Source organism: Mustela erminea, chromosome 15 (genome assembly GCF_009829155.1).
Source record: "Mustela erminea isolate mMusErm1 chromosome 15, mMusErm1.Pri, whole genome shotgun sequence".
NCBI lineage: Eukaryota > Metazoa > Chordata > Mammalia > Carnivora > Mustelidae > Mustela > Mustela erminea.
In genome coordinates, this window is record NC_045628.1 from 45,535,911 (window position 1) to 45,549,919 (window position 14,009).

The 14,009-nt window shown below is 34.1% G+C and overlaps 1 protein-coding gene across 2 annotated transcripts in view; it reads right to left on the reverse strand.

The window, feature by feature from the left end:
* The window catches only part of TDRD3 (tudor domain containing 3), a 165,248-nt gene that overhangs the window by 42,405 nt on the left and 108,834 nt on the right, over positions 1-14,009 (reverse strand). The gene's annotated exons all lie outside the window — the stretch shown is intronic.

Genomic DNA, 14,009 nt, shown 5'->3' on the forward strand with positions numbered 1-14,009 from the left:
AACTTGTCATTTATACATTCTTCATTGTTTCACACAGCATGTTTACAACCTCATTACCAAACATATTGACTGGCCTTTGTGTACATGTCTTGTTTCTCTTGTCATATATAGAGGTTACAGTATTTCTTAACAGTGGCCTACTGACATTTTGAGTGAGACGCTCTCCTGCTTTTTAAGAAAATTAACCTTTCTCATACCCAGGCACTAAATCCCAAAGCATCCTCCCTAGTCACTCTGACGTCCAAAACTGTTTCCATACATTTTCAAACACCCACTGAAGGCAAAGGGTACCAGGTAAAATGTCTCAAATGACAGGAAAAAGAGAAGACCCTTAAAAGTTCCTGAGTGACAAAGTAAGATCAAGACTCACAATGGCAAGAAACTTCTCAATACAACCACTGGAAGTCAAAGCCAATCTAATAGGCTTTACATGTCTTTGAAATTAAAGGAAAATTATTTCCTAAGTACAATTCTATACCCAGCCAAATCATCCATTAATTTTGACAAAGAATACATATTTTTTCAAATATGCAAGATCTCAAAGAGAAGACAAGATTATTTAAAGAGATAATTTTTAAAAATCGCTCTTTCTCAAGATCTGCTTTATAAATATAACACAAGTATCTTATTTTTAACAACTGCAGTCAATATTATATTTTTCTTTAGAGAGAAGAAAAATGGCCACCTTTAGTTTCTGCTGGCACTACTATCCAAGAATGATAATTGAGGGAGGCAAGAAGAGTGAACATAAGTAGGACACAAATGAGCATTTTCAGCAGAAAGCATGTACTGGCATTTGTTCCAGTCATTCTTAGAGAATAAAAACAGCAGTTGCCTCTTGCTGACTATCTAATATGTATTAGGCACCACACATTGGCCTTTATATACATTATCAATAGTCCTCACAGTAGTCTCAAGATGTTAAGATTTATGTAACAGAGAGAGGTCCCTTGCAGAGTGCACTGAAGGAAATTTTCAGCCTCCCAAACAAGTAAAATATGAAGGTATTTTGTTTGCTGTCAATTAGGTTTGAATAGATATTTGAGAAGTATGAATTTTAGAACTGCTATGTTTAGGAATCAATTTTTAAGTTATGCCAATTAGGGCCACCAATATCTATGATGGTCAGGAAGTACAAATAACTTTGGTCATCACGAGAGCAACTAAGTATCCTGGATTACAGATAGGGATCTGGATAATCATGTATATAAAAAAAATGGACAATCATGTATATAGAATGTAGGTGTGGGAGAGTTTGATTTCAGTTCTTCTAAAAGAAAAAAAAGGACAAGATTTCCATATTTATTTGATGACGAAGATTAGATTACAGAATAAAAAAGTAATTTACTAATTTTGAATATACTTTATTATGCTGAGATAATAATAGAGAAGAATTCCTACAGAAAATTATTGTTTAAAATAAAAATTGCTCTTAGAAATAAACTTATTTTAATAAGGCAGAAAATACAACTGTACTTTTAAAAGAACACAGTTTTCACATACAACCATTTTTTTCCAAAAACAAAAGAATAACAGTAAGTCAAGAAAGGAAGGTCCTTAAATGTTTCATGATTCTTGAATGTGCTTAAATCCAGTATCTTTTCTTAGGGTGTTATGTAACGAAGTGAGATACAAAGAAAGTATTTTCAAAGTAAGCTAACCTATTAAATAACAGAATATGCTCAATTACTAAATTGTGGAAAATTTGATTTTAAATAAAGAAATAGCCCAAAAATCAAACAGAAATAAATCTTCATAGTTTTCCCTCAGAATCTAATTGTTCTCTGCCACACTTCTTCAGAAGGCATGATTTCAAACCACCCAAAAAACTACTCAACACCACATGCGCCACTCTAGTAATAAATATACTGAGATATTTTTCCATATAGGCAGTGGGATAAAATGCAGGGTTTTTTTTTTTAAATGACCTGAAGAAGACATGAAACAAAAACATATATAGAAATTGGTAACATTTAATTTTAAATAGGAGAAAAAAGGGGGAGATTAGCAAAAACAATGGAAAAATTCATCAAAAAATGGACAAAAATGTGAAAACAATTAAAAGATCAACGTGATATCCTTTTTTTTTTTTTAAGTGGATTCCTCACCTAGTGTGAGGCTTGAACTCATGACCCTCAGATGGAGAGTCGCATGCCCCACTGACTGAACCAGCCAAGAGCCCCTAAAAGAGCAAAGGGATAAAAGCTCAAATGAAGAACTAAAAAAAGATTGCTGTATGAGTTTAGTCTGACTTGTGATAAAATTTTCCTATCACACCAGACCATTAATTCCTAATGTATGTTTTTAAGATAATTGATTACAATGTTTTACATTCTCATGATTTGAAATGTAAGGGTCATTAAAAATGAATTTACTAATCGCCACAAACTATTTGGGTTTGTATATAGGAATGTGCTGAATTAATCGGGTATCTTAAAATATTAATACTTCCCCACTGAATATTCATTTTCCAGTATTAGTTGTACCTGCATTTTATAGTTAAAAATCCGGTATATTTTGTTTCCTGATGATTCTTCAACTTATTCTGAGATATCTACCAGAAGTGACTTAATATTTATTAAGATTTTACTATGTGCCTGACTCTACTCTGAAGGTCTTTTGTCTATATTATTTCATGTAATTCTCATATTCACCCTGAAGAGCAATATTATCTTTATTTTCCAAATAAAGAAACAAAGAAGGCTAGAAGCTAGAGAATGTTGCCAGAATTTAAACTCAATTCTCCTTGAAGCCACTATTTCCCACTATGCCAAGCTGCCTGACCAGAGAAACAAAACAGAATGCAACCAATGTATTGGCTACAATTTTATCCCCTACATCTGTTCACTTCTGGTGAGATGCAGAAATCACAAAGGCTTTTTCCCAATCCCTGATGGGCTGAAAAAATAAATCTGGATACTAGGAAAATTTGGATACTACCAGAATCCTGACCTAAAATTTTAAGTCTTTTATCAATGCAGAAAAAACCTAAAACCCTTATTAAGAGTTGGACTGGTATCTGGAATCTCACAAACTGACAGAGACAGCAGTGTGTCAGGTACAACCTCTGGAGAAGGACTGCATAGGTTATAACACAGCTCGGACAGGTAATAGTTTTGTAATCTTCGACAAGAGATAACTTTTCAGAGCCCCCTCTTTAAGACAGGGATAACAGAGGATTAACTAAGTTAATATATGCAAAGTACTTAGGACAATACCTGGTTTTAATAAGCATGCAGTAAATGTGAGCTGTCACTGTTACTATTATGATTATTATTAGCATCATATTAATGCAAACAAATTTAAACACTTGGATAATAAGTTGCTTCTCTATTTACACATCTCCCCTACTTCCAACCCCTACCTCTAGTAAGGATCCTTTCCTTGATTTATTTTTCCCTTTGTGCTTCTTTTTGTTGTTGTTGTTGAAAATAGGGCAGAAAGAATGCTTTAGTAAAAATTTCACTGTCAAATTATAAAAAATCATATTATAGAGAAAATTCAGATAGATCAGAAAATCAAAATCTTACTCTAATATTGTTTTTCATTTAAAATATTATAAACATTCTCCAGATAAAATTCTCTTATACACCCTTTGAAATTTTTCTATATTAAAAAATACTAAGAAATACTTTAAAAAGTAAAAAAATCACTCATAATCCTATCATAAGAAATACAAATAGAATGGAAGTACTACCTTCTGCCTACCCAAACCTACCTCTAGGGATAGCCAATATTAGCATTTTCAGAGGTTATTCTTCCTTTTTATATAATTCATACAGACATATCTATACATATTTTATTTATTTTTAAGCAAAAAAAGCAGACTCATGCACATCTCAACAGCTGCTGTATACTTTTAAATCAACTATGTATCAAGGCCATCTTCCCATTTTCCATGCCCAGAGGCATCTCATTAATTTTGACATTCCATTTTTTTTTTTTAAGAAGGTACTTGAAATATTATTATGTATTAACCAAAATGAGGGTGGAGTGTAAGTCTTACCCGGCATTGTTTTCTCTAGTACCTAGCTGTAATATAGTCAAACAAATAGTATTCAGTAAGTATTTATTAAAGGAAAGATACAGTTACTAAAAACAATGGGAATGGGATAGCTTCTAAGTTCAAAATCATTACCTGTCACCTGGGCTCAGCTAAGGGAGCAACACTGAAATAGAAAATACACTTTCTGTAAGAAAGGTTTGCATCAAAGCACATTGGGACAGAGATCGAGTTCAGTGATTACAGAGAAACACTGCACAACATAAAAACACTGAGCTCAAGCCAAACAAGTTCATTTTCCTACTTCTGAGTGATGCGTCTTTGACAAAGTCACAAAGAGACCCAGTTTCTTCATCTAGAAAGTGTGGATAATTATAATTATTACAAGATTATGGTGAAGAATCAATTAGGAAGTAGTTGTGAAATTTTCTTTTTCATGGTCCGGATGAGGTCTTTGGATTAGACTGACAATTGGAATTAAATCCCAGTACTATCACTTAGCAACTGTGTGACCTTTGAAAATTGGAATAATGCTACGTACATATTTTCTTCATTCAGTTATTCTATACTATATTTAGGTAAGCATGGACTCTGGAAAAGCATCAACACTGTTCTAGTCACTTTATACAAAGCAGTGGTTAAGACTCATAATCTCTTTATCCTGTGGTGCTTTAGGTATAACAGGCAGCAGCAGACAACAAATAAGTAAAGTAGTAACAGTTTAAAATTGTGATAATGACTAAGAAGGAAATATATAGACTTCTACATAAAACTGGGAGGAGTGGGAGTATACCAATTTAGGAGGAAAAGTTCTGTGAAGAAGTGTGCTTTGGCTGCACTCTAAAGATGAGAAGCAATACAATGAAAGTCAAGAAGAGTAATCCAAGAAGCAACACCACACATAAAAGTCCTGGGCTGGAAACTTGCCTCATAATGTGTCCCTGAAAAAATCCTTGCAGGCAGAATTTTAGATAAAAACATAATCACCACTAATTATTAATTTCAAGGGGGAAAAGGTTATATATATATATATAACCTTTTCCCCCTTGAAATTGAGATATATATATATATAGAGAGAGAGAGAGAGAGAGAGAGAGAGATTGAGATATATACTGAGATATATATATATATACACACATATATGTGTGTGTGTGTGTATATATATATATGTGTATATATATATATATATATATATATATATATATATATCAAAATTGATGTCCATTATGCTATATAAAAACAGCAAATCCCAGGAACTCCTGGGTGGCTCAGTTGCTTGAGTGTCTGTTTTTGGCTCGGGTAGTGATCCCAGGTCCTAGGATCAAGCCCCATCGCCGGGCTCTATGCTTCTTCTCCCTCTACCATTCCCTCCACTTAGACTCTCTGGTTCTCCCTATCTCTCTGTCAAATAAAGAAATAAAATCTAAAAAATAAACAAAAAACAAAACCCCAGCAAATCCCAGAATAAAAGGACACAAAAATGAACACTGGTACTCTGACATGGCATTTTTCTTTCATTATTCAAAGATATAGTTTTTTAATTCTCATAATATTCTTTCATAATTGTGATACACATTAAGCTTAAGGCTAATCTCATAAATAAACCTATTTATAATACTCAGTGTTCACAGAATTAATCCTTTAGTATCTCAAATCCCCTTTAAAAACAGAAAGAAAAGTCAATGAAAAAAGAGGGGTGCGTGAAGCATAAAATCATTGCTGCTATAAATGAATAAATATGAGAACACTGAGAAAACACACAACACACACCCGTGATACACCTGCAAAGATGTCCCTTCTCCAGTCATACTCAAAAGGCATGCAAAGTCCAAGCCAGTTCTTACAAACGCAAAAGAAAACAAACAAAAAAAAGTTTTGTTTGGGGAGTACATAAAATTCCTCATATAGTTAAAAGACCAAATGAACTTAGCTCAGGGTACAACTATAATAACATTCCCATTTTACAAATAAAGAAGTTGTAGAAGCTTGACCAAGGCCATACAACTAACTCGGGTAGAGCTGGGATTAACCAAGCAGTTAGGTTCCAGACTCCAGTATTAACTTCCCTGCAACAAAGATACCATTGTGCTAGTAGCATTAAATCATTAGTAATCATGAGTCATTTTCAGTATTTCCTCATGGAACACAGGTTAGGACTACCATAAAAATATAAATCAATTCATTAAATGAGAATACATATGTTTAAGTTGGCTGATTTTCCTTCTTTATAAACAAATTGTAGGAATATGGCTACATCACAAGTTTCATATATAAATATGTCAGTGGATTAATTTAATTTCCCTTCTACCTCTGAACACATTAAAAATTTTGTTACATCCTAGCCAGAGGGCATTTCTAGCCACAATTTGGCCTTTTCTCCATTTGTAACTCAGAGATATCCTAAAACAGAGTTTCACTTCCTGGAAAATGAGAAAAGTCATGTTCTGAGTGTTTTCAGTGGATTATGATCACACATGCACCCATGCCTGCACAGTGCCTGAGCATGTCCCAGGAGTCTTCCCTCTAGCCTCTCTTTGGTTCTCAGCTTGGATTTCACTTTTCCTGGGAGGTCCTTCTCCTCCAACCCCACAGAGACTGAGCCACGCACCCTCGCTCTGTGCACAGCAATGTACACAACAGCACAGAAGAGAACAGCCAGAATCTATCTCCTGTGCTAGATATCTTTTACCAATATATCCCTTCTAACATAGTATCTGCCACATGGTAAGCCTCAAGTTAATATTGTGGAATGAATAAATGATCATTCACTCTTTCCCAGATTGAATATACATAGCTTATGTAAAGAGAAATCATTTTTAAAAATAAAGGGCTGTTTTTGGTAATTAGTACTGTATGTTCATATCACCATGGTAGCGTAATCTCCTGTAACCTGTATTTTTGAACAATTTCAAGAAGAAAAAACATTTTCTGGGTCACTCCTCTATGGGTATAATGATTGTCTCTTCTAATGAAGGAGCATTAGAGAAGATGAGGTAATGGGGTATGGTGACACTGCTTTGTGGAGCCTAACGTGTTCCCTGTAGCTGTGCCATTTTACCTGAGTCATCAGAGCTCTTAATCCTAATGCATTAAACCCTAAACTATAAAGGACCGTTCCTTATTCCTTTCCTTTCAACCAACTTTGATAGCTAAATAAGTTCTGTCAGTCACATTTCTGTGTTTCTTATAAAACTCCTCAGAAATTGGATTATTTCATCTTCCTAGCATATCCTGGACATATAATAAACACAAGATTTTTTTTTTAAGATTTTATTTATTTGACAAAGAGATCACAAGTAGGCTGGGAGGCAAGCAGAGAGAGGCGGGGAAGGAGGATCCCTATCGAGCAGAGAGCCCAATGTGGGGCTTAATCCCAGGACCCTGAGATCATGACCTGAGCTGAAGGCAGAGGCTTAACCCACTGAGCCACCCAGGTGCCCCATAAACGCAAGACTTTTTAATCAAACGTAACACTGCATTCTTACTCTCATCCTATAGTACTCACTGCCGTTAATGCCTTTAGTTCAAGTGTGCACTAGTGCACTTGTGTAAGTCAAGTAACATTCCCTTCCTGATAAACTGGGCATTTATACAAGAGATGCTAAACTTGTAAGTCAGAAACCATTTAGAAATAACAACTTATATTATTTTTGCTTTAAATCCAATATCAATGTTTACTGCAGAAAATAAACTGGAAACACCAACTAAAATGTCACGTATTATCAAACTTGCAAAAACCAAAAGGATAATGTGTCAAAACAACTAAAGCTCTCATATAGGAAGCATCAGTCAAGCACAAGAAACTAAACTTAACTTGTGTGATCTTTTCTTCCAAGCTGATTAAAATTTCCCAGGATCATGAGTATGGTAATTTTAGATTCCACATTATCTTTGTAACACATTTCTTGCAAATTTTACAGAAAACTATAGCAAAACAAAAATAAGAACTCTTACAACTTGAAGTCAAATATGCTAGTGAAATTTAAAGCTACTTTATTTTCAGGGACAAAAAAAAAAAGACAGTAAGGAGGATTTTTATAAAGAAAAAGCAAAGGAATGTCCACTTTCGGTTACAACACTGTTTTTAAAAAGCCACAGTACCGTGGTACAACAGGTTACCTACTGATGTCTAAAATGATTCAAGTTAAATAGCTGAAACTACTGCAGAGTAATCCTCCAAGAAGCAAAACAAAACAGAAATAAATCATTAAATGTATTTGTTACAAAAAGCTGGTCTCAACTAACTGGTATGTGAATTCACATTATAAATGAAGCATAACACTTTCTAATATTTCTATGTCTATATTTCAGCCACTTTATACATAAATTTTTTTACCTAAAAATTTTCAACAATACAAATCAGGACTTTTTGTATAAAATATCTTTAGATGTTGTGCATATTCTATAATGATCATAAAACTCTTTGGCTCTAAAACTTTGTGTGTCAGCTCGAAATTTATATACTTGTTTCCTCAATAAAAAATGACTTCCTCTACAAATTTATTCTGTATGAATTCTGACTTAGATTATAAAATATAAGACCAAGGATTATGTCTCATGCCTTGCAGGTTCATATAAACAGAAGTAGTTATTAAATGATTATGTTTTCCACATATCATAAAAATAAAACACAACCATTTAAAAATATAATGTGATAGGCAGCAAGAAAAATTACCCATCATCCCAAGCATACAGCTTAGCATATAACTTAAATATGCTCTTTCTAACCAGTCTCTTCAAAATAATCATTTTATTGTCCCTATAACATTTATCTACTAGATATCCTTCAGCTTGTCTTCTAACTCCACCACTTCACTGGCAGTATTTTTGTCAAGGTTTTCTACAATCAGTGGTATGCTAGAACCAACTTAAACATTGTACTACAACTGACATTAAATTTTCAGAAAAATCTGGAAGCCAGTTGTTAAACTGTTGATAGTCTGAAATTGGCAGCAGTAAAAATATTTACACCACAGAAATCAGGAAAAGCGAAAAAACAAGGGCATTCCCCTGCCCCCACCTCTTCTCCCAGAGCCTGCTGTTAAACATTTACTGCTGATGTTCAGTAAACTCAATGGACACTTTCCATCCTTATTCTCACTTTCTCCCATACTCCTACTTCTTTGGCAACTGGCTTCTCAGCTTCCTTTACTGGCTCCTCCATCCCTACTTGATCTCTAAATTCAACTGCATGCTTGATGTCTCTCCTTGATTTTTAATAATTAATGTATCTTAAAATTAAACTCTTGATTGCTCTTTCCCCCCTTAAACCAATAGGTGCTTCAAAATGGAGCACCCTAGAAAGAGTTCTGAGTTAGGAATCAGACAGACAAGGGGCCACATTCCACTTCTTGAATTCTTATGGGTAATATGCTTTATCCCCTCAAGCCTATTACTTATATGTCAAATGGAAATAACAACATACATTTTGCATTCGCAGATGATTAAATGAATTAACAGTATGCAAAGCACCTAGAACAGTTCCTAGCATATAGAAGATGCTTAGTAATGGCTACTTATTCTATTTTTATGGTCAATAAATGCTTAAATGAATGGACCATTAATTGAGGAGGAGGAGGAAAACAGAAGAATGGGAAAAGTGAAAAAGAGGCTAGTGTGTCCCAGCATCCTGATAAAACCTATATCTATCTTCTATAGATCTAAGTACCAAAGAAAATCAGTTATATATCACAACAGATAGCATGGTTAACAAATCTTAAAACTATGTATGCCAAATAACTTGATTTCTATACATTTGCCTGAAAAAACAACTATCACTATATAAATAATTTAACTAAAGTATTATTTTGGAAGGTTATTGTTATAGCAGAGTTTAGAAACTTTTAAATTACTAACAACATCAATGGAATAATAATCAATTACTATGGAGCCATTAAAAATTATGCTGGCAGGAATAAATAATTACATAGAAATATGGTTATATTTTATTGTTAGGACAAAAAGCATCTGTATGTAAGAATGAGCTCAAACAGAAACAAAAACAGAATATGGTGATGATATCATGGGCCGTTTTCCTTTTCTTTGTTACTTATATTTTTAATTTAGTTTTTTCCTAAATTTATCAATTAAGATCTATACAACAGGACACAACACACTTCTGCAGTACCTGATCAAGACATTTATTAACCTCAATTTTTGGTTTTCTATTCTTAAAATACCCTTCTAAGATATGCTTTTAAAAAGTGCATTTCAAATTTGTGGTAAGCCAATTTACACCAATTTTTCTCTGTATTTCCTTTAAAATTTTTCACTAAGGTTATCCCTAAATTCATATATAGTATTTTACATTTAATTATTAAATTCAAATCACTACCAAATTTACATTCATAGTCGGGACATTACATGTGCAGCACTGTAGCATATTTTTTATTTCAGTATTCCATAGATTATGTGAGATATTCAACACTTTGTTGAAGAATAAGCTTTGTTTAGATAATTTTGCTCAACTCTAAGCTAATATAAGTGTTCTGAGGACATTTAAGTTAAGCTAGGCTAAGGTGTATTAAATGCATTTTGACTTATGGTATTTTCAACTTACAACGGATATATTAGGTTGTAACCCTATCTTAAGTCAAGGAAGATCTGTATTTGGGTGATCTTTTCTTGAGGAAACCCTTCATAAGAACATCTGGTCTAAAATATACATATTCTCTTTGACTTAGTTTCCCACCTTTCCAATTAAGCCATTACCACTATATCACATTTCCCTCCTACAGCCCCATCTTCTTCAGTTTTCAAAATTTGAGCTATAAATCTTTAAGTCAACCTATTTAAGCTGATTTGAAACTTGATTAAAATAAAACAAAAACAAAAAAGGTACCTAACAACTATCAAAAGCCTGCAATGTCATGTCATTTACCCATCAAACCACCAATATTATATCTGCTAACATCTAAATATATTATTTATATCTCAACATTATGCAGAATTCGAAATTATGCAGTAATGTTAATTAAGTAAATGCTACTTCTCACAAAAATCACAGGAAATAGAGTGATGGAACACCACAAAAACAGTGTATGTAGTGGAATCTGAATATTTTTCTGCCACTAGAAAGAGATAATGGAGCATTTTAGGCAAGGGGGTAGTAGGATCAAATTCATGTTTCTGTTTTGTTTTTTAAAGATTTTATTTATTTATTTGAGAGAAAGTGAGATCACGAACAGGGGGGAAGGGTAGAGGGAGAAGCAGACTCCCCGCTAAGCAGGTAGTCCAATGTAGGACTTGATCCCAGGACTCAGGAATCATTACCTGAGCTGAAATCAGATGTTTAACCAACCAAGCCAACCAGGTGCCCTCAAATTTTTAAAAGATGACTGACCACTATATGGAGAATAGGATGATAAAGATCTGCAAAGATTCAGTGGAGCACTGATGAAGGCCTGGAGTAGGACAGTAGCGGTGGAGATGAGGGGATGATGAGTGGAGGAGGCTGTTGCTGCTACTGCTAATCATGACAATGATGATGAATGTGGTGGTCGTGGTAGAACCGCCTTTATATGGAGCCTTATGTGCCAAGCACTATGCTTAGCACTTTATGTGCATTAACTAATTGATCTTTTCAACAACCTTACAACTTAGGTGCTGCTACTATTTCCCCATTTCGCAATAAAGATATTAAGGTTTAAGAGGTTATGTAACTTGCCCAAAGACATACAACTGGTAAATACAGAAGTTTTGAGTTGGGGCGCCTGGGTAGTTCAGTCTTAAATCTTAAAAAAAAAAAAAGATTCGTGAGTGAAGTTAGTAAAAGAATCAGTCCTATTTATCTGCACCAGAATCCTGTCCAAGTCTCTCCTTCTTTTGATAACAGAATCGTGCTTTGAAGGGGAAGGTAGCTGTGGGAACTACTCCTTCCTCTTTACATACAATACTGATGCAATCAATTAAATCAATTAATCAATTAAGATGTCCTGTGCTTTCCTGATCAACAGGCCTTTCCTGACTAAGAAGGCCTTTTCCTGTCTGACTTCCCAGGTATGAGGACCATTTCCTTGTTTCTGACATATGTATTTTTTAATTACCTTTTATCTCATATTATAAAAGGAGATTTGACACACCAATACCCTAGTGTGTTCATTCTCCAAGTCTCTTTGCGCTTCTATCCTAGCCACTCCATATACATGAATGCCAAAATCCCTAGTAGGACTCAGTTGAGCTTGGGTAACCAATAATTATATGATTAAAGGTATTTATCTTTGCCCCCCCCATTTATTTGCAAAGTTGAGTCTTATTACCTCCATTTATGCCATTATATATTGGCCTTATGCTACACCTGGAGATACCTGAGTCAATCATTTCTACCATGTGGAGACACTCTGTCAACAACAACAACAACAACAAAATAGCAGAATGCAGAGATAGAAAGATTTCCCAGTTATCGAGCAAAAAAATTCTTTTTTTTTTTTTTTTTGGCTTACTTGCATTTCTGTGGCTTATATCTTAAAGCAAACTAATTTAGAAGTTGGTTCCAGAAAATAGGATGGTATAAGTGACAGAATCTCAAATGTAAAACGTTTTAGCAAAAAAGAGTGCAGGATAGTGAAAATCTCCTCATCCCCTAACAGGAAATTGGAACTCTTTACTGTGCTTTTAAACTGTAGCCTATTGTCTTGAAACTGAGACTGCCTAACTAAGGACACAGATGCTTTAAAAGAATGTGATATGTAAAGAAGGTGCTGGTTATTTCTTACTGCCTTCCTACCCTACAAGAAAGACACAAGTCACCAACTTTGGAAGTACAAGGCACACAGATACAACTAGGTAAGAGGTGCTCTTCTCAATTACCACCAATAAGCCAAAAAGGCAGAACCAGATAATCGTACTTCTTGAGGAATTACAGAACTCTATGAACCAGGAAACAAAAGAGGGAAAGTGGGAGATAAGACTGGATCCTGGAAAGAGGAAGCTTGATCACCTAGGACTACGTCCAACATTAATAAATGTCGGTTGAGTTCTTAGTTCCTATATTTATTTAATTTAAATCTTATCCTTCTCAAAAAAATGTCTTTATTTGAATTCTCTTCATTTTTTTAAGTGTTTACTCTGCATATAACTAGGTTATATTCTTTATTCTGCTTTCTAAAATTTTGATGCAAAATATGAAGAAACATATATAAAACTGACAACATAAAATTTAGGAATAAATTACACAAAAAAGGGAATGGTAGATAAATACAGATGTAAGAGAGTTACTATGTCCACTATTCTCACAATGCCTCTTGTTGCCCATTCAGAACAAATTAAGATTATCCTGTTCTTAGATGTAGAAAGTTAAAAGAGTATAGTCACTATCTCAAGGCATTCCTACCCCCATCTCTGGCCAATCTAACTATCTTCCATAATAATAGGAAGAATCAAACCTACTCTTTCTATCTCAAGTTGAAATTTAAAATACATCGGGGCGTCTGGTTGGCTGAGTGGGTTAAAGCCTCTGCCTTCGGCCGGGGTCGTGATCCCAGGGTTCTGGGATTGAGCCCCACATCGGGCTCTCTGCTCACCGGGGAGCCTGCTTCCTCCTCTCTCTCTGCCTGCTTGTGATCTCTGTCTGTCAAATAAGTAAATAAAATCTTTAAAAAAATATATATATTCTCAGTGGACATCGTTTTAAGTGATAGTTATATATGGAACAAAAATTGATTTTTGAAAGTTGGCTTCATTATCTAGCCACCAATTATAATATCTAGTCTGTAAAACCAAATCCAAAAGAAAAATCTATATACAAGAGTCTTCTGGAACACAACCCTATCACAAGCTGATCAATTAAATCTTCCCAAGTTGACATCAAGTCATTACATATCACATAGAAACACTTTAATTAGTGATTACTCTCAGAGAATAATGTAATCCAATCTCATTTTTTTTTAGAATACTGATAAAAATGTCAACTAGAATTATGTTTGATTCCAATTTAAATGTTATAAGAAAATGTCTAAGTACATGTGATGATCAATAACCTCTGACAGAACTTTTAAAAATTAGAATA